This window comes from Lissotriton vulgaris, chromosome 9 (assembly GCF_964263255.1).
Source record: "Lissotriton vulgaris chromosome 9, aLisVul1.2, whole genome shotgun sequence".
NCBI lineage: Eukaryota > Metazoa > Chordata > Amphibia > Caudata > Salamandridae > Lissotriton > Lissotriton vulgaris.
The window spans coordinates 382,876,772-382,904,698 of NC_141697.1; positions in this window are offsets into that span (position 1 = coordinate 382,876,772).

A 27,927-nucleotide genomic window follows, 5' to 3' on the forward strand; every position below is an offset into this window, starting at 1 on the left:
GAATGGGTTAGTGACTAAACTGTCTTAATTTGTGCATCATTATGTCTGTTGTTCTGTAAACTGCTGCATGTGTTGATCAGTAGCTATATGAGTAACTATATGGGTTAGTGATTGGTTGCCCAAGTATTTGTATGGGAGACTGAGTGTGTGTGGGTGACTGGGAGGTGTATGACTTTGTGCATAGATGTGTGAGCAGTTGATTCACTAGATGTATGGGTTCAAAAGTGCATGTGGAAACAGCTCTATGGGCGGTTGACTGTGTGCATGAGTGTATTGGTGAGTGAATGGATATCTCAGTGCTACATGTCAAAGTAAGTACATATGTAAAACACAGTACATGTGAGAGTTGACATATATAAATAACTATGCATAAGAGCCAGTGAATGTGTGAGTGGCTGTATGGATCATTGTGAACTTGTATCAGGGATTGTATAAGAGAGTAAATATGTGTTAGTATATGTTTGAATAAGTAAGGTGTGTATAACTGTATAGTAGAGGAAATGGAGGTGTGATTGATTCTTTGCATGACTGACTAGGTGTGTGAGTAACTCCATGGATGAGTGACAGTCTGTGAGTGTCTGTTTACACTGAGTGTATCTAAGGTTATATTAGAGTCTGAAGAGGTTCATCGTATTATCACATGAATGATGTCATTAGTGATGTGCTCAGTAATGTCAAATGAGATGTCAAATGAGATGTCATCAGTGATGTCATTTGAGATGTCTTCAGTGATGTCATCAGTGATGTCATCAGTGATGTCATCAGTGATGTCATTTGAGATGTCATCAGTGATGTCATCAGTGATGTCATTTGAGATGTCATCAGTGATGTCACTGAGCATGTCATGAATGATGTAATATGTGACATCATCAGCAGTGGGTTGCGGGTGCGCGATATATAGTTAGCGCAGTAAATGGTTTTATGCGAGCAACATAAGGTTTTGAAAATGCTAATCCCTAACTATATATGGGCTAAAACCTATGGTTTTTTCATTGAATATATATATATATATATATATATATATATATATATATATATATATATATATATATATATATATATATATATATATATATATATATATATATACATATACATATATATATATATATATATATATATATATATATATATATATATATATATATATATATATATATATATATATATATATATATATATATATATATATATATATATATATATATATATATATATATATATATATATATATTACCTACTGGCGATAGCCAGTAGGTATATATAGTTAGGATTTTTTCCCTATGGGATTTCTGAAAATTCTATGTCTAATAACTTTGGCGTTTGTGGACAGAATTGGCTGAAATTTTCAGGAAAATGGCACATTTTGTTTCTGAGCAGCTCCTGTAAATTTGGGGGGGGGGTTCGTCAAGGGGGGGCTGAGAAAAAAGGGGGGTCCCAAAACGCGTTTTTCCCATGTTAATTTCCATAGGGCGGTTGGACTCACTTTTAGCCCGAACGGCTGAATGGATTTCCACGAAACTTGGCAAAATTGTAGGGACTGTTAGCCCGATGTGCCTTTGCTAGGTCTCAATATATGTGCTTCAGTGAATTTTGAGAAATTAACGTTTAAATCAAGATATATATCTGTAACAGCGCTCCGGGCAGCGATCCGGTTCGCGTACTTTTCGCTTATCGGAACTTTGCGAAGCGAAGCTGATTGGCTCTCCGGTGTCTGTCAACATTCTAAACAGTCCGGTGCGGCCGCCATCTTGTCTCTCGGTAGGATCGAGAGACAAGAGGAGGCCAAAACAAAGGAGGAAATGAAGGAAAGGGAGCAAGGTAGACCCCTTCTGACCCCCTAGGATTGATGAGGGGATATTATAGAGCCACGCTGGGCCCAAAAAAAAAAAAAAAAAATCTGTTTTTTTCGCCGTAGAGACGCGTCTTGGTACGCGAACCGGGCAGCTAACCGGGAAGCTAACCGGCAGTGTAACGGGAGTCTGACGAGTAGCTGATTGGCTGTCAACATTGTAAACAGTCCGGAGCGGCCGCCATCTTGTCTCTCGGTAGGATCGAGAGACAAGAGGAGGCCAAAACAAAGGGGGAAATGAAGGAAAGAGGGCAAGGTACACCCCTTCTGACCCCCTAGGATTGATGAGGGGGATATTATAAAGCCACGCGGGGCCCAAAAAAAAAAAAAAAAAATCCGATTTTTTCGCCGTAGAGACGCGTCTTGGTACGCGAACCGGGCAGCTAACCGGGCAGCTAACCGGGAAGCTAACCGGCAGTGTAACGGGAGTCTGAGGAGAAGCTGATTGGCTGTTATCATTGTAAACAGTCTGGAGCGGCTGCCATCTTGTCTCTCTGTGGGATCGAGAGACAAGAGGTGGAAAAAAAAAAGGTGTAAATGAATGAAAGGGGTAAGGCAGACCCCTCCTGAACCCCTAGGATTGATGAGGGGGCTATTAAAGTTCCCTGGGGGGTGAAAAAAAAATTGCGATTTTTCGCGGTAAAGGTGCTTCCTGGTACGTTAACCGGGCAGCTAACCGGCAGCGTAACGGGAGTCCGACATATTGTGTTTTTTGAACGTTTGTGATATGTGCACGTGTGGATTTTGTCTAATTAAGGTTAAAAAAATATATATATATCTTTAAGCGTGTTCTGGCGCGCTTACGTTTTGGGTTTGGTTTGCGCTGCAGAGACGATACGTCACGGTTATGCGATGCATCATTAGGCGTCTCACGGGCTACGTGATACGTCACTTAATAAAGAATATATTTTACAGCTATAGATATTAGCTTTTAAAAAACCAATGAAATTCACAGAAAAAACCATAGGTTATAGACCATATATAGTTAGGAATTTGCATTTACAAAACCTTGAAAATTCACTGAAAAAACCATAGGTTATAGACCATATATAGTTAGGGATTAGCATTTAAAAAACCTTATTTTATTTGCACAAAACCATTGAAATTCCATATATAGTTAGTTGCACTAACTATATATCGCGGACCCGCAATCCACTGCTAATGATGTCACATATTACATCATTCATGACATGGTCAGTGACATCACTGATGACATCACTGATGACATCTCAAATGACATCACTGATGACATCACTGATGACATCTCAAATGACATCACTGATGACATCACTGACATCTCATTTGACATTACTGATTACATCACTGATGATATCATTTATGTGATAATACATCTTCAGACTCTAATATAACCTTAGATACAATCAGTGTAAACAGGCACTCACAGACTGTCACACATCCATGGAGTTACCCACACACCTAGTCAGTCATGCAAAGAATCAATCACACCTCCATTTCCTCAACTATACAGTTATACACACCTTACTTATTCAAACATATACTAACACATATTTACTCTCTTATACAATCCTTGATACATATGTCAACTCTCACATGGAGTGTGTTTTACATATGTACTTACTTTGACATGTAGAACTGAGATATCCATTCACTCACCAATATACTCATGCACACAGTCAACTGTCCATACAGCTGTTTCTACATGCACTTTTGAACCCATACACCTAAGGAATCAACTGCTCACACATCTATGCACAGAGTTATAATCTCACACATCTATGCACAGAGTTATACACCTCCCAGCCACCCACACACATACTCAGTCTCCCATACAAATACTTGGGCAACCATTCAATAACACATATAGTTACTGATATAGCTACTGATTTAAACATGCAGCAGTTTACAGAAGAACATAAATAATGATTGCCAAATTAAGACACTTTAATCACTAACCCATGCACTGAGTGAGACACGTTTAATCATTCTCTCATACAGTCAGTCATGCACCTACTAAATCCTTCATCCATCCACTCATTCTTCAATATGTAAGACATATTTTAACTTTACAGAAACATACAGTCACTGGGTGTTGTCATCAGTGATGTCATCAGTGATGTCATTTGAGATGTCATCAGTGATGTCACTGACCATGTCATGAATGATGTAATATGTGACATCATTAGCAGTGGATTGCGGGTCCGCGATATATAGTTAGTGCAACTAACTATATATGGAATTTCAATGGTTTTGTGCAAATAAAATAAGGTTTTTTAAATGCTAATCCCTAACTATATATGGTCTATAACCTATGGTTTTTTCAGTGAATATATATATATATGTATATATATATATATATGTATATATATATATATATATATATATATATATATATATATATATATATATATATATATATATATATATATATATATATATATATATATATATATATATATATATCTGCTCCAAGACACCAGCCAGTTGCACTCAGGAACGGGTGCACGCCAAGCTGGGGAGTTTCCGCTTCAACATACCGCTCATAGCTCCATCGGGTAATCGTACCCACAGAAGAAGGCACTCTCGGGGGGGGGGGGGGGAGTTCGAAAGATTTTATTCAGAACTCCGGGCAAACAAGACACGTTTCAGCTGGGTGCAGAAATTGGCGAAGGCTAAGCACCGAAATGAGTCTTGTTTGCCCGGAGTTCTGAATAAAAATTTTTGAACTCCCCCCCCCCACCCTGAGAGTGCCGTCTTCTGTTACAGGTACGATTATGCGATGGAGCAATGAGCGGTGTATGTATATATATATATATATATATGAAAGAAATCCCGACCACTTCTCACCGCCGTCCTAACGGGCGTAGACCTCCTCTCCACGATCAGATCAATATTAAATCATTGACGCCACAACACCGGTGAAAGTGCCAGCAGTGCAAAATTTATTTTCAAAAGTGACAGAGCAAGTGCCCTCCCTGACGCGTTTCGTGGTGTGAGTAAGCCCACACCCACAGCACACAGGCTGAACATTTTATTAAGAAGTGAAGCTTCCTTTCCTGCTTGCACGCTTTAACCTCCAGCAATAAAGTGTGGCAAATTTGAAATCCGTTTTGGGCTTCTCCTTGTTGGGCGAAAGTTTAGTGGATATGAAGCGGTCACGCCTGGGCCGCGGAGAGAGCCCAGCTGCTGTTACGGTCTGGCTGTGGCGCTTAAATTCGCGACGGCATTCGGAACGGGTGCCAGAGATGTGGTTATCAAATGTGGCGAGAGGCATGAAGAGAGCAACACTCGCCCACTTGGGACAAATTACTTTTAATTTTGCTTTGAACACGGCGACTCACAGGAGGTTATAAGGCACTACAAATACCATGAGGCCACGATGTGGCCACACCCAGTGGGGCAGGATCTGGGACATTAGCAAAAGCCTGAAACTGCAGCAGTTCATTTGCAGAGAAGGCTGTAGCCTATGAGGAAGTGCTGATATGCACGAAACGTGTCGGGCTGAACATTTTATTAAGAAGTGAAGCTTCCTTTCCTGCTTGCATGATTTAACCTCCAGCAATAAAGTGTGGCAAATTTGAAATCCGTTTTGGGCTTCTCCTTGTTGGGCAAAAGTTTGGTAGATATGAAGCAGTCACGCCTGGGCCGCGGAGAGAGCCCAGTTTCTGCTGCGGTCTGGCTGTGTCGCTTAAATTCGCTACAGCATTCGGAACGGGTGCCAGAGATGGTGGTTATCAAATGTGGCGTGAGGCATGAAGAGAGCAACACTCGCCCACTTGGGAAAAATAACTTTTAATTTTGCTTCGAACACAGCGACTCACAGGAGGTTATAAGGCATTACAAATTCCATGAGGCCATGATGTGGCCACACCCAGTGGGGCGGGATTTGGGACATTATCAAAAGCCAGAAACTGCCTCAGTTCATTTGCAGAGAAAGCTGTAGCCCATGAGGAAGTGCTGATATGCACGAAACGCGTCGGGCTGAACATTTTATTTAGAGGTGAAGCTTCATTTCCTGCTTGCACGCTTTAACCTCCAGCAACCTCCAGAAATCCGTTTTGGGCTTCTCCTTTTTGGGTGAAAGTTTGTTGGATATATATATATATATATTTATATATGTATATATATGTATATATGTATATATATTTCGATCTCAAAAGTGTCCTTGTTAATGATCTCATCTTAAACCTATATAACACAGATATTTTTTGAGAATTTATTAAATATTCTTTTAACCCGTTCTTTTCCCAAAGATTTCCAAGTAGAGTTTTAAGCAACACAGAGGCAACTATTGCCAAATAATATTTAATATCCACATCCATCCTCCTATTTTATCCATTCTGATACTTTTGTTTGTACCCCATTCTTCTGCTAGATATTTACATATGACTCAAATTACTATAGTTGACCTTTATGGTACGTTATAAACCATATTGAACTGCACTTTGTGCTAATTATGACAAATCAATATAAACATTTAATTTCTAGATGTTATAATATGCTTTTACTTGACATAAACTGTCTATTCAAGCTTATATTAAAGTGCACTAGTATTTAAAATGTATTAAAAATGATACAGTCATGTGATATATGGTTTATCCAGATCTTATGCACTTTAAAACCTCCAACTTTGCATCTTTGTCTGATGATTCAAAATATAGTACTGGATAGTACGGATACAATTATTTTTTGGGGCAGCTTAAAAATAAGATCTAATATTAACCGTAAGTAGGGAAAATATTTGACCAGATAGGACTCATATTCTATATGGAATTGATACCTATGGTATTAAAAACCAGTGACCAGATCAAACAATCTACTTTGTGTACTTTTTTTTAGAGGGAGACCCCAATTGTTATGAAGAGGTTTAGAAGAGATTTAAAAATATTATAATCATATTTGAAAAGGTTACTTAGCTTAGAAATGAACATAAAGCTCGGCATCTGCATTTAAACCCCATGGGATTTTACTTCCAATCATGATGATTAGTTTTGATGCCACTCTCCTCAGAGTCGGTTTATGATTACCACCTCTGGGATTTAACAGTACATGTTGGTTTACAAAAAAACATAAGCCACTCCTGTCACCTTCATTTTCATCCGATATATGCTTGGCAATTACATAGGAAATATCTTTGCTGGATTTTGCACGTACATTTTGGAGTATTCACAGTGTTAATTTGTTTATCGTTCTGCCTATGCATTTTTTTAATTACAGATGCATTCTGGCTTCCTGTACAATTTTGCTGCGATCCATTAAAACAATATTGCCACCTTAATCTGATGCTTTTATGATCGGTGTGTTTATCTTGCAGTTTTTTTTAGAGCTGACCAGTCTTCTCTGGTCATGTTTCCTCTCACACGATGACAATTTGATTTATATTCCCTCACTGCTATGTTTCTCACACCTTTGGAAACCAGCTTCTGAAACAAATATACTCTGTTTCCTGTTGGCAATTTTGGACAAAATCTTTATTTGTTTTTACAGCTACTTGTAGTTAATTTGCCTGTGTCAACCCCCACTATAATGCAAAATTCTTGATCTGAAAGTGTCACATGATCAGTTCCTCCTTCTGTTAAATTTGAGTCTTCCCCTAGGGTTGACAACGTTCTTAAATGGGGTAGGTCTTGCTTTGTTAAAATGGATAAAGTTGGAGGTGAGATTGTTTTTAATTTATGATTTTTTATTATTCAAAATATGTTTTCAATTCCAACTTTCTACAAAATTTGTAAGGGTCAATCCTTGCTGATGCTAGGTCAATTCCCACACTTGGACAAAACAATAGGCCTTTGTTCAGAAGCTTCATGCGTTTCTCTGCTAGCTGTTTATTTGAGAGATTTATCACTATTTTATCTTCCAATTAAATCTGTATCTTTGTTGTTACATTCTTTTTCTTCCTTTGCCGCATTTTCCTCTTCTTGCTTCTTCTGATTAATCTCCCAAACTCACTTCTAAGCTCTCCACACTCAAGGGTGGTCCTGTTTTTTCCTTAATTTGATCCACAGTTTGTCTATTGTCAAGGAAATCAAAGTGTCTAGCACAGGTATAGATTCTTTCCATGGCATAATCATTTCTAGGCTCATTAAACGTTTTAAGCTTACCCATTTGTTCCTATTTTTCATGTTTGTCTAGTTTCTGTTCTAGCTCTTCCAAGGCCTTCTCTCCTTCTTCGCTTTGACTATACTTCTCTAAGGCTCTCACAAATTCTTTGATTTTCTCTGAAGCAATTAACAGTTTTTGTTCAGCGTGGAAAATTAATGTATCAATTAACTTCATGGAACATTCAGAGGTATCAAATCAAATCAAATCAAAAATAACTTTATTCGATTTTGTTTCTTAAAAACCATAAAAGCACCAATAAATAGAATAAAATATAACAAGCATATTCACATAAACAATGTTCTACAAAATCCTTTTTAAACCAAAATCATTGTTAAAATAAGAAGCTGGGTATGTTATTTACACAAGAATGTTGAACTCATTTAGTAAAGACTAGAGAATAAGCGCATTGTATTCCTGTGTCTAATGACAGCTTTTAAAAAGGACGATACAGCAAGTGTGATAAATTCATTCTCTAACATTTGAAGCCTCAGAAACGCTGTTCTACATTGTCTAAGTTCCCACTTCTTTTAGATCGGTATTAAAAATCTTCTCCTGGGGAAATCATAGAATTTACAGAATAAAATACAGTGTAACATAGATTGGGTGGAAACGTCGTCACACGGGCATGGCGGAGAACCTGACCTTATGGGCCAGGTGGCGCAGGGCACGCCTAAGATCTCAGGGTTCACCTGCTTTGGCAGACAGAGACACGTGACACTCTGTTAGGTGTAGAAAAGCAGATTTATTAGATGCAGCTAAGCACAGTGGTCCTGTAAGTACATCAACTGGTAGGTTATCAGGAGACTGCCACTTCATTCCGTGGCGCACAGTCTATTATACTATACAAGTTTATAATGCCAACTCCCAAAACATACAAAACTAACAAATAGGAATAGTTTGAAAACAAGCTATTGAATATCTAAAACACACCCTCCTTTCCGACCCTGTGTGCTCTCCTCCCCTCAAGTTAATCAACACTAGTGCCCGTAATTCAATTTGCAGGTGGTAGAACATGTTTGAATGCTTCAAAGGACAGTCTATGTAACAGAAGAACACACGAAGAGAATAGCGAAGGTCAGTTAAACAAGATAAAGTCAAGAAGAATGGTGGGACCCAATCAGTGGAGTAAGACATGGATTAATCAGTCTAGACATGAATTTACAAAACTCGGGAGACCCTGACATCGGTTTCGTAAACATGGGCAGGAGTTACTCTTTAACGGGAAAGACACATAACAGCTGAAATAGGCAAAAACATCGCGTTCACCACGTCCGCCGTGCTGCCTGAGTGAGGCAACACAAAATGGCGGTTAAATACAAAATGGCGGCTAGATACGAAGCGAAGTCGAAAACCACGTAACCTCAATGCTAACAGGTTTTTGGACCACGAGTTTGCCTCTGGGAAAGTAATCATTCTAAAAAAGGAAACACCATGGAAACGTGTTAGCAACATGCGTGGGTAGCATCCTCGAACCTGTACCAAATAGGACTGAATACCATTACACTGTAACATCAAATGGTTCTCCATGACTGAAGGCTTTTCTTTTTCAGAGAGCCAACGCTTGTTTTCTAGATAATTTGTACATATTAATTTCAAGTTCTTCCTCAATGTGCTTTCTAAACAATTTGGAGAATCAAAGTATTCCGGGTGGCCGATGTCATACAATAGTTTTTTTACAAATTTAATCCATATTATCCTAGATGCCCCCTCCAATTTAAGGCAGTCCTTAATCACATCTCTATTAAAACTGGGCTCAACGGAAGACCACACCTTATGCCACAAAAGAAGGGGATTAACTTTAATAATATCGGATATGTAAGGCAGGCCCAGTTCCTCTTGACATGCAAATATAGCAGTGGAACCCGCAACAGCTAGTAGGTAACCCAAAAATTTGTTCTCGCAACATTGGATTTTCTGATCATCCGCGAAGCGGGGGCCGCGAGGAGTGATGTAGTGGTTGTGGGCGGGCACAGGTGCAGGCAATCCCGAGGCTCCTGGTCTTTCGAGTCCCAAATGCAGCAGTAGTACGCCCATAGCAAAGTCTTCTCCTGCTAGCGGCTCCCGCGAAGCAGGGGCCTCGAGGTGTGATGTAGCGGTTGTGGGCAGGCACAGGTGCAGGCAATCCCGGGGATCCTGTTCTTTCGAGTCCCAAATGCAGCAGTAATACGCCCAGAGCAAAGTCTTCTCCTGCGAGCCGCTCCCGCGAAGCGGGGGCCGCGAGGAGTGATGTAGTGGTTGTGGGCGGGCACAGGTGCAGTCAATCCCGGGGCTGTTGGTCTTTTGAGTCCAAATGCAGCAGTAGTACGCCCATAGTAAAGTCTTCTCCTGCTAGCGGCTCCCGCGAAGCAGGGGACTCGCGGAGTGATGTAGCGGTTGTGAGCCGGCACAGGTGCAGGCAATCCCGGGGTTCCTGGTCTTTCGAGTCCCAAATGCAGCAGTATTACGCCCAGAGCAAAGTCTTCTCCTGCGAGTGGCTCCCACAAAGCGGGGAACGTGAGGAGTGATGTAGCAGTTGTGGGCGGGCACAGGTGCAGGCAATCCCGGGGATCCTGCTCTTTCGAGTCCCAAATGCAGAAGTAGTACGACCAGAGCAAAGTCTGCTCCTGCGAGCGGCACCCCGTTCAAAGTTGGCAAGACGAAGATTTGTAATCCTCTTGGGATGCGTTGGCCTTCAATATATCTTTTTAATGTTTTACTCTCCCACCATTTATTGACCTCCATGATTCACATTTTCTCTAAGTCCTTGAGTAGCCTTTTAGGAATTCCTTCAAGTTTAATCTGTTGTCCTAAAACATTCAAGGTTTTCTCACAACTTCTGCTACCATCAGCAAACATTTCCTTCACTATTAGTTCACGTTTTGTAAATCTGTCAGTCATAGTTCCTGACATTTTCTACACCAATAAGGAATATAGGTACAGTGTAGAAGTCAACTTGTTCTTATCGGCTAGCTTGTTATCCACTTTTGTCACATTAGTTGCTTGTTATTTGTTTTTTTACATACATTTCCATAAAACTATGTTGATGGTTAATTCCTTTTATGGCAAAGCAAATGTAAAATTATTACAATTAATTTATCTACAATATTAAACTATTTTCACATAGAATGACAGAAAGAGCAAGATTTAATATAATTGCAATAAATCACAGAAGGGCAATTAATTGCTCTCACACATGGGCTACACTTACAGGTAAGAAAGCACAAGCTCCATAAATGGTAATTAGAAATATACAAAATACTAATCTAACGCGTGTTATGCGAGGTCTAATATGAAAAATTATATCAGAACACAATTACACCCCAAATGTCACCAAAATTAAAGTAAGACATGTATTTCAAATTTATAAGAGGCAAGCATTAGTTCCCAAGAGCCCACTATTAAACTTCTAAAAGATATACTCATTAAAGTACATAAACATATTACAGGAGGAGCTACCAACTTTATCAACTTTAAAATGGTTAATAGCACGCACTAAGAAAACCAACAGTTATACTCCTTCTGCCCTTAGAAGATAACAAGACATCCAAATTCTTGAGTACTTAACCACCATAATGAGCCCTTCCTCCTACACGATATCCTTAATAATAATAAACAAACTATCATTTTTTCTACAGCAGATATTTTACTAATACTAAGCCAATATCAAACATGGATGGAATATTCAAAATGTGCTCTAACCATTCACTCAGATATACACCATACATGATGAAAATCAAAACACTAATATAACCCTCATAAACGGTTTGCTACCTAATAACCAAAGTAGCACTTACTATGAACTACTAAACCACATTAAAATTAAAATGAACAACTACTACCCATATAAAATAATTCACTTTGAACAGCACTTAAACAACAGCTATTCAAGGCTGTTACTACTTTTTCAATTACAGCATATGGAGACATATCCAACTATCTGCACCTTGTGTAGTACATGCAATGAACAGCCAGTTTGCCTTTATAATAAAAAGATTAAAAACACTAACATATGTCCCCGTAACAGAGGTAGCTAACTACTATACCTTGGTTTAGCATTTTAGCAACAAAACAAACACAACCTAAAGGCCTGATTTACATCTTGGCAGGACTGCCATCGTCCTGGCACAACAGCAGTTCCACATACTCTGTCAAGCTGACAACGGTCCACCCCCCATATTTAGATGTTGCTGCAATAGAAAGTTGACTGCTGTGGCAACAGTCTTCTCTGCTGGCTCACAGTACTCCATCGCTGTCATGCTGGTGGGTTTGTACCAAGCCAATTTAGATGTTCCTGATCTGCAGGCGGTGTCCTATTGATAGACTGCTAATTGAGTGAGGCCATGGTGGTGTGGAGACAGGTAAGTACTACACATATATGTTGTGAATGTCATAATGTATATGTAGATAATGTGTAATGTCCTTTTTTACATATGGCATTGCACACCAACAACATATACACACACTATTGAATGCACACCCACAAGCACCGCAAGCCCAACTCAGGATCATAGTAAGACAAGTGACATAGAAGCCTACCTCAGATTCTGGCAACAATGGGATTGCTGAGCATCATGGTGAAGTAGCTGCAGAACAGGAAGAATCTGGACAATAGGGTTCAAGAGGGAAATGGTAGTGGGAAACCGAAAAAAGGTAATCGGGTTTCCGCACCAATCTTAGCACCGAAACAGCTCTCCTGGAAGTTTCGGAGGCGATTAAGAAGGTGCTGGATTCGGGTGGCAGGGCGATGCTGGTGATGTTAGATCTGTCGGCGGCCTTCGACACCGTCCCCCATGAGGGTCTTCTCGCAAGACTCTCAGAGATTGGTCTCCGGGGGACGGTGCTCCAGTGGTTCCGTTCGTTCCTGGCAGGCCGTCGACAAACGGTCTGGGCCTCTGCTTGCTCCGCCGAGATGTCGCCATTGGGTGTCGGAGTTCCTCAGGGCTCAGTATTGAGCCCAACTCTATTTAACATCTTCATGACCCCTCTGGCGGCTCTGGCGGAGTCTTTCGGGGCTCAGATCGTTTCCTACGCCGATGACACCCAGCTCCTCTTCACCTGTGAGAGGGGTGCGGATTTCGATGGAGGTAGGATCCAGGGTTGCCTTGAGGCTGTATTTCAGTGGTTCCAACATAACAGCCTCAAGTGCAACTCGGATAAATGGTTGCTTGGTATTTCTTTACAACTGCCTCACCTGTGACTGATTACTGTTGAACTATTAGAGCGCTCGCATTTGCCGATTTTTCATAGCGCTTTAACATTAGTATTGTGCGCTAGCATTTACCTCACTGAATTGCAGAGCAGTGTAAATGTAATTAGAACGCGCGCATTTTTGCCCTGTTGATTAGCTGAATTATTGGCCTTTGAGTGTGCGCTCGCATTTGCTTATTGCTTTGTATACCTGCTGTGTGCATTGTTGATCGGACTGGCCGCCTGTTTTGGTGTTTGTTTACTGTATTCGGCCATTTTATTTGTTGTGCCTCGTAGCGAGGCTCCCCAGCACGCACCCGCCTCCCGATGCCCCTCCCTCCCACGGACTGCCTTCAGGCTGCCCCGCCGCCCATTGCTCTGTGACCTCCTGATCCTCGTGTGAAGAGGTCGCTCCACCTCGCTCCCTGACCGCTCTCCGCAGCGCTCGATCTGGCTGCTTGGTATTTCTCTACAACTGCCTCACCTGTGACTGATTACTGTTGAACTATTAGAGCGCTCGCATTTGCCAATTTTTCATAGCGCTTCAACATTAGTATTGTGCGCTAGCATTTACCTCACTGAATTGCAGAGCAGTGTAAATGTAATTAGAACGCGCGCATTTTTGCCCTGTTGATTAGCTGAATTATTGGCCTTTGAGTGTGCGCTCGCATTTGCTTATTGCTTTGTATACCTGCTGTGTGCATTGTTGATCGGACTCGCCGCCTGTTTTGGTGTTTGTTTACTGTATTCGGCCATTTTATTTGTTGTGCCTCGTAGCGAGGCTCCCCAGCACGCACCCGCCTCCCGCTGCCCCTCCCTCGCCCCTCCCCCCCACTATCATTTTATGACAGATGCATTTGCGCGCAGCGTTTACGTGCAGCGACCGCGCCCCAGCCGCGCCGAAGGTGCGCCAAAGGTAATCCCGTCTACGCCCGTCCGCGCCTGGACCGCGCCCAACGCCAGACCCCTTGGTCCTCGCATTGTCCACCCCTCCCGCATTACTTACAATGCCACCACCCTCCTAGCCCTTAACCCCGGCCGTCCCCCAAACTGCGCCCAAGCCGCCCCTGGACACACCCATGGACCCTTTTCCTGCTACTCCTGCAAGTTCCACGGCACCAAGAACAACTCCTCATCTACGAACACACAACAGATATCCGACCCCAACCACCTACAATGCATCCTGCTCAACACCCGCTCGGTCCACAGGCACGCTATTGACCTCTGGAATCTACTAGACACCATCTCTCCGGACGTCGCCTTCCTAACAGAAACATGGATGAACGCCTCTTCTGCCCCACACATCACCATTGCCATCCCGGAAAACTATAAGATCATCCGTAAGGACCGCACCGACCAAACAGGAGGAGGCATCGCCATCGTCCATAAGAAATCCATCCGCATCTCTACCAGCTCAGACGTCAATCTCACCAACTCCGAACACCTGCACTTCCAGATCCACATCGACCCCAAAACCACACTCAGAGGCACCCTCCTTTACAGGCCACCAGGACCCCGCGCACAATTCAGTGAAGACATCACGGACTTCATCACTCCACACGCGCTCCCCTCCAAGGAGTACATTCTTCTGGGAGACCTCAACTTTCACCTTGAGAAGAACAACGACCGCAACACCACCACCCTTTTGGACAACCTCGCCAACCTCGGACTTAAACAACTTGTCACTACCCCCACCCACATCGCAGGTCACACACTCGACCCTATCTTCACCTCCAGCAAACATGTCTCCTTCAGCCACACCACAGCTCTCCTTTGGACTGACCACAGCTGCGTTCACTTTACCTACGACAAGCCCACATCCAACAACCACCCCCAACCCACTCTGCAAAGAAACTGGAACAAAATCACCATCGACCAGATCTCCTCATCGCTTCTTCAAAACCCCCCAGCCCACTCCTCAAACCCAGACCAAGCAGCCACCAACCTCACCCAATGGCTATCCAACAGCGCTGACATCCTAGCACCACTGAAAAAACGACAAATCAAACCAGGCAGCAAGAAGGCCTCCTGGTTCAACGATGATCTTAAGAAATCCAAGAAACTCTGTCGCTCCCTTGAGAAGGCCTGGAAAAAAGACCCAAACACCAGCACCAAGGACGCCTTCAAAAACGCCACCCGCATACACCATCAACTGATCCGGAATGCCAAGAAAGCCGCTTTCAAGGACCGACTAGATAACAACGCCCACAACAGCAAGGAATTATTCAACATCGTCAAGGAATTTACCAACCCCTTAGCCAACTCCAACGACATCACCCCCTCTCAAGCCCTCTGCGACTCCCTAGCCTCATTCTTCCACAACAAAATTGCATACATCCACAACAGCTTCGACAACCGACCCAAAGACCAACCCACCCAACCCCCCGCAGGACCAACTCCCCCCCTGAACATCCTCAATAACTGGAAGCCAATCTCCACCGAGGACACCATCGGTCTGATGAACTCCATCCACTCAGGATCCCCCACAGACCCATGCCCTCACCACATCTTTAACAAAGCAGACTCCATCATAGCACCGCACCTCCGAGACGTCATCAACTGCTCCCTCAACTCCGCAACCTTCCCGGAAAGCTGGAAACATGCCGAACTCAGTGCCCTCCTGAAAAAACCCACAGCTGCCCCCACCAAACTCAAAAACTACCGCCCTATCTCACTCCTTCCTTTCCCGGCCAAAGTCATAGAGAAAGCAGTCAACAACCAGCTCGCCGCATTCCTCGAAACCAACAAATCCCTCGACTCCTCACAATCCGGCTTCCGAGCCAAGCACAGCACTGAAACCGCCCTCATCGCAGCAACAGACGACATTCGAACTCTAATGGACAATGGAGACACTGTCGCCCTCATCCTCCTCGACCTCTCCGCTGCCTTCAACACGGTCTGCCATAGCACTCTTTTACAACGCCTCAGAAACGTCGGAATCCAAGGAAAAGCACTGGAATGGATCACCTCGTTCCTCACCGGAAGAACCCAGAGAGTCCGCCTTCCACCATTCAAGTCAGAGGCCACTGAGGTCATCTGCGGCGTCCCACAAGGATCTTCACTCAGCCCCACCCTCTTCAACGTATACATGAGCCCCCTCGCGACCATCGCACGCCAACACAACCTCAACATTATCTCCTACGCCGACGACACTCAACTGATCCTATCACTCACCAGAGACCCTAACACTGCCAAAACCAACCTACATGATGGAATGAAAGAAGTAGCAGAATGGATGAAGCACAGCCGTCTGAAACTGAACTCAGACAAAACAGAAGTCCTCATCCTAGGCACCTCCCCCTCCGCCTGGGATGACTCCTGGTGGCCAGAGGCCCTTGGAAAAGCACCCATCCCGACGGACCACGCACGGAACCTGGGCGTCATCCTGGATTCCTCACTCTCAATGAACAGACAAGTCAACGCCGTTTCGTCATCTTGCTTCAACATTCTTCGCATGCTCAAAAAAACATTTCGCTGGATCCCCACCGAAACCAGAAAAACAGTCACCCACACTCTGGTCACGAGCCGACTGGACTACGGAAACACCCTCTACGGCGGTACCACCGCAAAACTCCAGAAAAAACTCCAACGCATCCAGAACGCCTCAGCCAGGCTCATATTAGACATCCCGTGCAAAGAACACATCTCTGGTCACCTGAAAAACCTCCACTGGCTCCCCGTAAATAAGAGGATTACTTTCCGGCTCCTCACCCACGCACACAAAGCACTCTACGAAATCGGACCAGAATGCCTCAACACACGACTATCCTTCTACTCCCCCCCGCCAGCTACGATCCTCCAAACAAGCCCTTGCCACTGTAACTCGCATCAACAAAACCACCATGGGTGGTAGATCCTTCTCCTTCCTGGCAGCCAAAACCTGGAACTCACTTCCCACTCACCTTCGCCTGACTCAGAACCACCTAGCATTCAGAAAGCAACTCAAAACGTGGTTATTTGACAAGTAATCCCCCATCCTTCTTCAAGCGCCTTGAGACCCTCTGGGTATGTAGCGCGCTATATAAATTTTTTGACTTGACTTGACATGACTTCTTCGGGTGCAGTTCGGATCCGGACTGGAAAGTGTGGTGGCCAGAGAACATGTTTCCACCAGCAAGTTCGTCCCAGGTGGCAAAAAACCTCGGGATTAAGATTGACAACGGCCTCACACTGCGCTCACAGATAATTGGCCTCACGGGCACCTGCTTTGGCCTGCTCCGGATGCTGCGTAAGTTCCTCCCTTTGTTATCGGAGGAACACAGGAAGATCACAGTGCAGGCGATAATTGGCTCGAGAATTGACTATTCTAACATTCTCTATCTCGGCCTGCCAGAATATCTGCTTCAACGGTTACAGGTGGTCCAGAATTCGGCAGCACGGGCCATCTTTGGACTATCTCGCCGTGCTAGAGCCTCGGGTCTCCTGGAGGCACTGCACTGGCTTCCTGTCCGGAAGCGGATAATTTTTAAGACCTTGACTCTGGCACATAAAGCTCTGCACGCCTCAGGAGCGAAATACCTCCAAAAAAGGCTGACCTTCTACCATCCAGCCAGGCCGCTGAGGTCAGAATCCTTGTTTCTTGCTGCAGTGCCTCGTGTTAAGAGGGCACGCATTGGAGGCCGCTCCTTTAGACTGTTGGCGCCCCAGTTGTGGAATAAGCTGCCAGTGGCCCTGCGCAGCACTTCAAACTTGTTGGCTTTTAGGAAGGGGCTCAAAACCTGGCTTTTTACTTCTTAGTTTTTTCCTGGGCTCTTTTGGTTTTTTTCTGTCTTTTATCTGTTTTTTTCTTGTTATGTTATGAGATTGGTGTGCAAATCAAAGCGCCGGGACACTCTTTGAGTAGCTGTGCGCTATATAAAACCCAGTATAACATAACATAACATAACATAACATAACATAACATAACATAACCTCTTTTACTTCCATTCCACCAATTTGAGTTTGGAGGTTCCCCCACCATTCAGGACAGCAGGAATCTTGGGCTCCCTCTAACCCCACTTCTGACGCCGTTGATGTGAGAGTAGCATTCTGGTGGAGGCGGTGGGACTCTGAATGTGTTCCATTCATAGACCTGCTAACATCTAAATGCAGTGGGCAGACCACTGAGTCGGTGGGCAGGAAGACTGTCGAAAAAGCAGAAGTGGGACCTGGTCCCCCACCATCTAAAGCAGGCCCAAATTTCCCTATTGGACTAATTTGAAAAGACTTCGGTTGGCAGACTGCACCGCTCTGGGTAAAGATGCCAACCCAAATTCCAAATAACATGGGGCAAATTCTACGACAGCATCATAGCTTAAGAAGTCAAAATCAACTATGCAGTAGAAGGATGGCACAATGCCTTCCAGGTAAACCTGGGCGTAGTACTACGCTATGCTTGCGGGGCATGCATAGTTTGTGCTACACAAGAATTGCAAGTAGCACAGTGCAAAAACGGGTGGCGTAGCGGGCATTCGTTGCTTGCTCGCGGTCCTCAATGTAAAAATTGGTGACCACGAGCGAGCAAAATCAACATCCCAGCAAGACTTTTTCCTTGTTCGCGATCAGCAACATTGATGTTGCCGATCGCAAACGTGGAAAATAAACTTCCCGGCGAGATTCTCAACGCGGGGAGGTTAGGTTTCTCATTGCGAGTGGTCGCATATGCTCGCGACCGCTCGCATTGAGAAACAACCAGTCAGCGTTGAGAAAGCTGCAGCTCGAGTACAAATCTACTTGAGCAGCAGAAAATGACTTTTTGCACTGTGCAAGATGCTGTTTGCAATGATTGCTCAGTACGGACAAGCATTCGGCCCTGTGCAATCAGTGCCAACAGCATTTCCCTACCGCACTACACAGTTCGCTTAGCTACGCGTAGCGTGTGTAGTGCAAAGTGCACTTTGCGTAGCTACACATAGCGCTACTACGCAAACTACGCCAAGGGTTACTTCCAAGCCATACTAGGGAGAACGCAACCTACACTCTATAAATTCATAGAAGTCCTGAAAAAAGAACAAAGCTACCAACTACTAAGCATTGAGAAATCAGTAAGACAAATTAAACCAAAAATAAGTAAACACAGCAGAAGAATGTAAACTATACTATAATGTATAGCTAGAATCAATATTAACAACAAAGGAGTATACTACTTAGAATCAATAGCAAAATCCCTATTATGAAACACCTAGCTACCTACACACTAACTAACAAACCTTAACAAAAGTAAATAATACTAGAACTTAATGATTCGTAAATAAATATTAGACAATTTATTTATATTAAACATCTATCAAATGATATAAAAAACATTAATAAAGAATGAGAAATGCAAATAATATGTTTAATAATTAATTGAAAATCAGCACATCAACAACCACAAAGCATTACATTAGAAGGGAAGAGGAGTTGGCCTAATGGCTAGGGCGGGCGACCTCGAATCTGGAGAACTGTGTTCGAGTCTTGACAATGTTGTGGAACATCCTGTGATTCTGGGCAAATCACTTAATCTCCCCGTGCCTAACAAAATGAATGTGTCCTCATGTAACACAACTGGTGCTATGTAAAAGCTCTCTGATACCCGATACCAGGTCAAGTTCGCGCTACACAAAACTCCATAAAAAATAAAAAGAAAGAAATACCAAATTGAACCAAGCAAATACACATAGATAATAAAATATAACATTTCCCTTCCAAACATAAATAACTAAGTTAGACTTACAGTTCTGTAGCTGAACTTTTTTATTAATGTCCCTGTTATCAAACTAGAATCCACCAAACGTAAAAAAACTCCAAATAACCCTAACAAATGCAAACATTTTAAAGTACAAGCTAACGCCATCAAAGTAATCCGAAGGCATAAGGAACGACATAAACCCCAAAAAATGTATTAAAAAGAAGGGCCACTCCAGGAAACCTGACAAATCAAAGGAACTTTAAATAATAATATTGGTTTGCTAGCAACAAAACTAATTTCCTTAAAAAAATGCAGAAACCTCAGGTCCTGTAATGAGCCCCAATGTACCTCAATATAGGCCTAGGTAGCTGCACAGCCTTTTACCAAATTTGTCCTACATTGCTCTATATACCGGTTCTAGAGCTGACCTTTTACCTAGTTATGTGCTGAATAAATGTCGTTTGGTTTTGTTTGAAAACTACTCTAATTTATTATGCATGAGGATTCCTCCTGGGCATCCTGCTGTGGATGCCTAGGACATCCACAGCAGGATTACCATCTTCTGTATAATAACTCTGTACAAAGTCACTGCTATCTTCATCTTTGAATGACAGACCCACAGTAGCATTACAGGTAGAAACCCGAGGGTAATTTCTGGTAAAAAACGAACCACATCTTCACTGGGCAACCAGAGGAGAAGCTTCTATGCTGACACAAGACGCTGAAGTCCCTGCATGCAGACGACTCCAGCACGCAGTGGTCTAACATTTGCCTTGCGGGGTGACCAACTTGAGACCAAGACGGGGTCAATCGTTCTCTCCCATCAGGTAATGGGTTTGGTTCTTTCCTGGGGTATTCTTAGCTTTACACCTACATACATGCTAGGAACACTCAGGTACATTTAGATAGGGTTTGCACCATAGGAGTATGCTCAATTACTGCCATGTATCGATATGCCTGCATGTATTTACTGTTTTAGCACCAAGGTATAATTCTACCTTTTATTTACTCTGTTGGTGCTTGCTATCTCATATATCTGTTTCTGTCTAATGATTGTCACAGGAAACATGTTTTATACTAAAATGACGCTGGTTCAATAAATGCTTATTGAAAACCTCCCCATTGTTTATTCTGTGTATCTCTCTGAGGCTAAGGGGCTCATTATGATCGGAAGGACCGCCACCGCCGGGCCGGCGGTGGCGGTCCTTCCGCCATCACTGAGCATTTTACCCACTTCCAAATTAGGATGGCGGTGGTTATCGCGGCGGATGCAAAGTCCGTCTGCCGCTTTTCCGCCGGAGGCAATCACACCGATTAATTGGCTGATGGAAAAGGGCCACTAATATGGTGGCGGTCAGGCAGCGTCCGCCATATTATAATGTGTCCTGGAAGTGGCCTTTCCATGGTGGCGCTGCCACCATGGGATGACTGGTGGGGATTGGGTTTGAGGGCCCGTTGTGGGCCCCTCTATGTGGGGGGAGGTTATAGGTGCACTAGAGGGGTCATTTCCATGCACAAGGTGGCAGGCACTGTTTGGTGCCTGCCACATTGTGCACGGAAATGCACATCATGGCATTTTGGCATTGCCAAAGGTGCTGCAGCCAGCCGCACCATCTGCAATGTGAAAAGGCCAGGATGGGCCCACCAGTATGGTGGGTGCATCCTAATTGTGGGACCGCCGAACGTCCACTCATCATCATAATGAGCCCCTAACTGAGCACGTTTGACTGAGCTAAAAGTGCTGTACTGTTTCCACGATCCCTGAAGGACCAAGGTTGTCATATTCTATAGTTGTCAGAAACTAATCGCTCCGTAGCAAGGTTAGGGGGCTTATGGTGTCACTGTGAGCTAGCTGGTCTAAAGGTTAACATATCCTTCGGGGGTGTCTGAAATCAGTCTGGACACCAATGCCTTAGTTTATGTTATCTAAGTATGCAGATCCTATGTATTATTAGGAACTAAACAACAGTCCATATAATTACTTTTGAGCCATAAACCTGTAAATAAACATAAAATACCACCCTCACAAAACACCAGTTTCAAATATAACAAACATTACATTATAACTATAATAAACAAAAGGGGGCCTATTATTATGTGAGTCGGATAGCCTCTGACTCACATTATAGGTTTCAAATCTGACAGCCGTATTATGATGAACACTGTCAGATTTGAAACCGGATGGTCAGACCAACTGGCTTCCAACAGCCTCAAGGTGCCCATCAGCCAGTCGGAGGCCCCTCATAATCCCCTATGTACAGCATTTACACTGTGGGGATTATGATTTTGCTTTCCAACAGACTTTTTATGTCGGGTTTACGACACGAAAAGTCTGTCAGAAAGTTACTTTGGGGCCCCCATGTCTCTGCAATCTCCAGTTGAGGGGCCTGGTGGTCACCTATGGTGCCCCCCTGTAAATCCCAGCACTGTGTGGTGCCTGCCACATGGTGCAGGGATTTACACACACTCCCATTTCTCCATGGGAGCTGTGCTACGCCTGGTTTACGGCTGCAGCACAAGCTCCCATAGGGAAATGGGAGTATCTGGGAGTGTCTCGACTGCCGACCAGAGGTCTGTCGGTCCAGAGACTGCTGCAATGCCAGGTGGACATCAGTCTCCACGACATCATAATCAGGCCCAAGATATGAAATGACAATATGTCAAATAATAGAAGACTAGTACCAAACTCCAAATAGGCCTAACACAAAGCACTACTAAGCAAGAAAACACAAGCTACTTTTAAACAACCTTCAAAATAAAAACTAAGAAAATTACTAACATTACCTAGATTAACACACAATCCTCCCCCCAAAACCCTATAGAAAAACTTTAAAAAGGACTTACCTTATCCAAAGATCAGCAGCAGGTAACCACAACTCGCTCCCATCAAATCGGATGGGGCGGAGGATAGTCCACATATGACCGAATAGGGAAAATAACATTTAATAAAAGAAAATAACTTACCTTGCTCTTGCCTCATCGCCTACATAGCGATGCAGTGAGCACAAGGTAAGTTTTATTTATTTATTTATTTATTTTATTTTCCCTATTCCGTCATCTGGTCGATTTCCCCCTGCCCTGCCCCGATCCCGGCCCCATCCCACCGTGCTTACATGCACCGGTCACAGCTGCTGCAAAAGTATACCTAGCAGGAACAAAATGGCCAATAAATGAAAACAAAGAAAAGACTATCTCCCTAATGTATTAGGAAAATAGAAATATGTATTTAAAGTATAACGTAAATAGTGCTATAAAAATAATAACTACTATAATATAATACTATTTCAAATATACCGAAAAAAGTATTTAAAACCTGCTATAAAAATATCATATATAACAAATGTATATGGTTGAAAATGTTTTAGAATATTTGTAAAAAAAGTATAAAAATATCAATATGTGAAACAATGTTAAAAAATATGTTTTCTATTTCACAAAATGTATAAGAAATGTAATACAAAAACAATAATCTTAATTAAAACCAACTAAAAAAAGAACAATATAGAAATCGTAAAATGTGCCATTTACTGTCCTTTTTAAAAAAAGTAGGTACAGATAATATTTATAACACATTCAATACTTAACATTTACATCTAGTACTTACACAGTAATTTAACATATTTCACTAAACATGTTATACTCAAAAGTTGTTACATTTACTACTCCCCCTTCTACTAATACCATTTTGGGGTAAACGTTGTACACTAAAGGGGTCACAATTACTATTCCTACTCCAATATAAAACATTAGGGGAGGTGTTTCCATTTACTATCACCCTTGACAAACTAATCCATTTAGGGGAAGGTGGTGGACACTAAAGTGGCCAGATTTACTATGTCTGCTCCGATTAAAACAATTTTAAGGAATATTTTATAAACTAAAAGGGCTGCATTGACCGTTCCCTTTCCACATCAAACATTTTGAGGAAGCTTTTGGACACTAAAGGGGTAAGATTGACTATTTCCACTCCAATCACAGTCATTTAGGGGCAGGTGTTGGACACCAAAGTGGTCACATTTATTATTCCAACTCCAATCTAAACCATTTTTGGAAAGATTTTGGATAATAGTGCTATAAAATGTACTTTTTCCACTCCACAATAAACTATTTTGCGGACGGTGTTGGGACACTAAATGGGTGACAGTCACCATCCCCACTCGGATCTAAACCACTTTGGGGAATTCTGGGACACTAAAGGGGTAAATGTACTATTCCCATTCCAGTCTAAACTATTTTTTGAAAGGGGTTGGAAACTAAAGGGTTACATTTTTACTATTTCCCCTCCAATCTAAGCCATTTATGGGAAGGTGTTGGGCACTAAAGTGGTCACGTTTACTATTGCCACTCAAATCTAAACTTTTTTGGGGGAACTGTTAAACACTAAGGTGTGACATTTACTATCCCCACTCCAATCTATGTTATTAAGGGGAAGGTGATGGCCACTAATAAGATCACATTTCCTATTCCCACTCCAACTAAACCACTTTGTTGAGGATGTTGGACACTAAAAGGGTCATGTTTACTATCTCACTCCAACCTAAGCCATTTTATGGAAGGCATTGGGCAATAAGGTGGACACATGTCAAGTCAAGTCAAGTCAAAAAATTTGTATAGCGCACTACATACCCAGAGGGTTTCAAGGCGCTAAGGAAGGGGAGGGGGATTATTTGTCAAATATCCACGTTTTAAGCTGCTTTCTGAACGCTAGGTGGTTCTGGGTGAGGCGAAGGTAAGCGGGGAGTGAGTTCCATGTTTGAGCAGCCAGGTATGAAAAGGATCTGCCTCCCATGGTGGTCTTGTGGATGCGAGGTACAGTGGCGAGGGCTTGGCTGGAAGAGCGTAATTAGCGGGAGGGGGTGTAGAAGGACAGTCGAGAGTTGAGGCAATCTGGTCCGATGTCGTAGAGTGATTTGTGTGCGTGGGTAAGCAGTCGGAAAGTGATTCTCTTATTGACGGGTAGCCAGTGGAGGTCTTTAAGGTGACCAGAGATGTGTTCGTTGCGTGGGATGTCTAATATGAGCCTGGCTGAGGCGTTTTGGATTCGTTGGAGTTTCTTTTGGAGTTTAGCGGTGGTGCCTGCGTAGAGGGTGTTTCCGTAGTCCAGTCGGCTCGTGACCAGAGCGTGGGTGACTGTTTTCCTTGTTTCGGTGGGGATCCAGCGAAAAGTTTTTCTGAGCATGCGAAGAATGTTGAAGCAGGAAGAGGATACGGCGCTGACTTGTCTGTTCATTGAGAGTGAAGAATCCAGGATGACGCCAAGGTTCCGTGCGTGGTCTGTCGGGATGGGTGCTTTTCCGAGGGCTTCCGGCCACCAGGAGTCGTCCCAAGCAGAGGGGGATGTACCTAAGATGAGGACTTCTGTTTTGTCTGAGTTCAGTTTCAAACGGCTTTGTTTCATCCATTCGGCAACTTCTTTCATTCCTTCGTGTAGGTTAGTTTTGGCGGTGCTGGGGTCATTGGTGAGAGAAAGGATCAGTTGAGTGTCGTCCGCGTAAGAGATGATGTTGAGGTTGTGTTGGCGTGCGATGGCCGCGAGGGGGCTCATGTATACGTTGAATAGGGTGGGACTGAGTGAGGATCCTTGAGGTACGCCGCAGATGACTTCAGAGGCCTCGGACTTGAATGGAGGAAGGCGGACTCTCTGGGTTCTTCCGGTGAGGAACGAGGTGATCCATTCAAGTGCTTTTCCTTGAATTCCGATGTTATTGAGGCGTTGTAGAAGGGTGCTGTGGCAGACTGTATCGAATGCTGCAGAGAGGTCGAGGAGGATGAGGGCGACTGTGTCTCCATTGTCCAGTAGAGTTCGAATGTCGTCTGTTGCTGCGATGAGGGCGGTCTCAGTGCTGTGTTTTGCTCGGAAGCCAGATTGTGAGGGGTCGAGGGATTTGTTGGCTTCGAGGAAGGCGGCGAGCTGGTTGTTGACGGCTTTCTCGATGACTTTGGCCGGGAATGGAAGAAGCGAGATGGGGCGGTAATTTTTGAGTTCGGTGGGGTCCGCTGTTGGTTTTTTCAGAAGGGCGGTGAGTTCTGCGTGTTTCCAGTCTTCTGGGAAGGTAGCGGAGTTGAAGGAGCAGTTGATGACGTCTCGGAGGTGCGGTGCTATGACGGAGTCTGCTTTGTTGAAGATGTGGTGAGGGCATGGGTCTGTGGGGGATCCTGAGTGGATGGAATTCATCAGGCGGATGGTGTCCTCAGTGGAGATAGGGTTCCAGGCGTTAAGGGTGTTCACGGGGGGAAGATGGATAGCAGATGGTAGGGTGGGTTGGTTTCCGGATTGGTTGTCAAAGCTGTTGTGGATGTCTGCAATCTTGTTGTGGAAAAAAGAGGCTAGGGAGTCGCAGAGGGTTTGAGAGGGGGTGATGTCGTTGGAGTTGGCAGAGGGATTGGAAAATTCCTTGACGATGTTGAAAAGTTCCTTGCTGTTGTGGGCGTTGTTGTCAAGTCGATCCTTGAATGCTGTTTTCTTGGCTTTTCGGATCAGTTGGTGGTGAGTGCGGGTGGCGGTTTTGAAGGCGTCCTTGGTGCTGGTGGTTGGGTCTTTTTTCCAGGCCTTTTCAAGGGAACGGCAGAGTTTCTTGGACTTCTTGAGATCATCGTTGAACCATGAGGCCTTCTTGCTGCCAGGTTTACTTTGACGTTTTTTCAGTGGAGCTAAGGTGTCGGCGGTGTTGGATAACCATAGGGTGAGGTTGGCGGCGGCTTCGTTGGTGTTAGAAGAGAGGGCTGGGGAGTTTCGAAGGAGCGAAGCGGAGATTTGGTCCGTGGTGATTTTGTTCCAGTTTCTTTGTAGGGTTGATTGGAGGTGGATGTTGGGTTTGGGCTTGTTGTAGGTGAAGTGAACGCAGCTGTGGTCAGTCCAGAGGAGATCCGTAGTGTGGCTGAAAGAGACATGATTGCTGGAGGTGAAGATGGGGTCGAGTGTGTGACCTGCGATGTGGGTGGGGGAAGTGACTAGTTGTTTAAGTCCGAGGTTGGCGAGGTTGTCCAAGAGGGTGGTGGTGTTGCGGTCGTTGTTCTTTTCAAGGTGAAAGTTGAGGTCTCCCAGAAGGATGTAGTCTTTGGAGGGGAGCGCATGTGGAGTGATGAAGTCCGTGATGTCTTCACTGAATTTTGCGCGGGGTCCTGGTGGTCTGTAGAGGAGGGTGCCTCTGAGTGTGGTCTTGGGGTCGATGTGGATCTGGAAGTGGAGGTGTTCGGAGTTGGCGAGGTTGGCGTCAGAGCTGGTTGAGATGCGGATTGATTTCTTATGGACGATAGCGATTCCTCCTCCTGTGTGGCAGGTACGGTCTTTGCGAGTGATCTTATAGTCTTCAGGGATGGCAATGGTGATGTCAGGTGCAGAGGAAGCATTCATCCATGTTTCCGTCAGGAAGGCGATGTCCGGAGAAATGGTGTCTAGTAGATTCCAAAGGTCAATGGCATGTCTGTGGACGGATCGGGTGTTGAGAAGGATGCATTGAAGGTGATTGGGGTCGGGGATCTGTGCTGTGGGCGTAGCGGAGATGTTGACGGTACCGATGAATTTGCAGGAGTAGCAAGAGAAAGGTCCATGGGTGTGACCGGGAGCGGCTTGGACGCAGTTGGGGGCGCGACCGGGGTTAAGGGCTAGGAGAGTGGTGGCATCGTACGTAATGCGGGAGGGGTGGATAATGCGAGGACCAGGGGGTATGGCACTGGGCGCGGTCCAGGCGCGGACGGGCGTAGACGGGCTTACCTTTGGCGCACCTTCGGCGCGGGTTGGGCGCGAACGCTGCACGTGAACGCTGCGCGGAAGTACATCAGTCATATAAAGGAGTTGGGGGGAGGGGCGTGGGCGGAGCAGCTGGGAGGCGGGGTGGATATCCGGGGAGGGGGGAGACTAACAACAACAAGGTAGTAAGCAAGATGGCAGTCGGGGCACACAATTGCAATCCCACGCTGAAAGTTACTAAGAGGGCACAGGGAGACACAATCGTAATAGCGAGGCACTTCAGGTGAAGCTCAGCGTTGCAGCACGCTGTGCTAATATGTAAATTAGTCCGATATGGACTAGCGCTATTCTGCTCTGCTGGAGTAAGGAGCGCTATATAATTAAATGATTGTACAAATCGGGCGCTTGCTTTTCCCACTCCAAGCGAACACATTTTGTTAAATGTTTTGGATACTAACAGTGTATAATGCACTATTTGCACTCCAATCT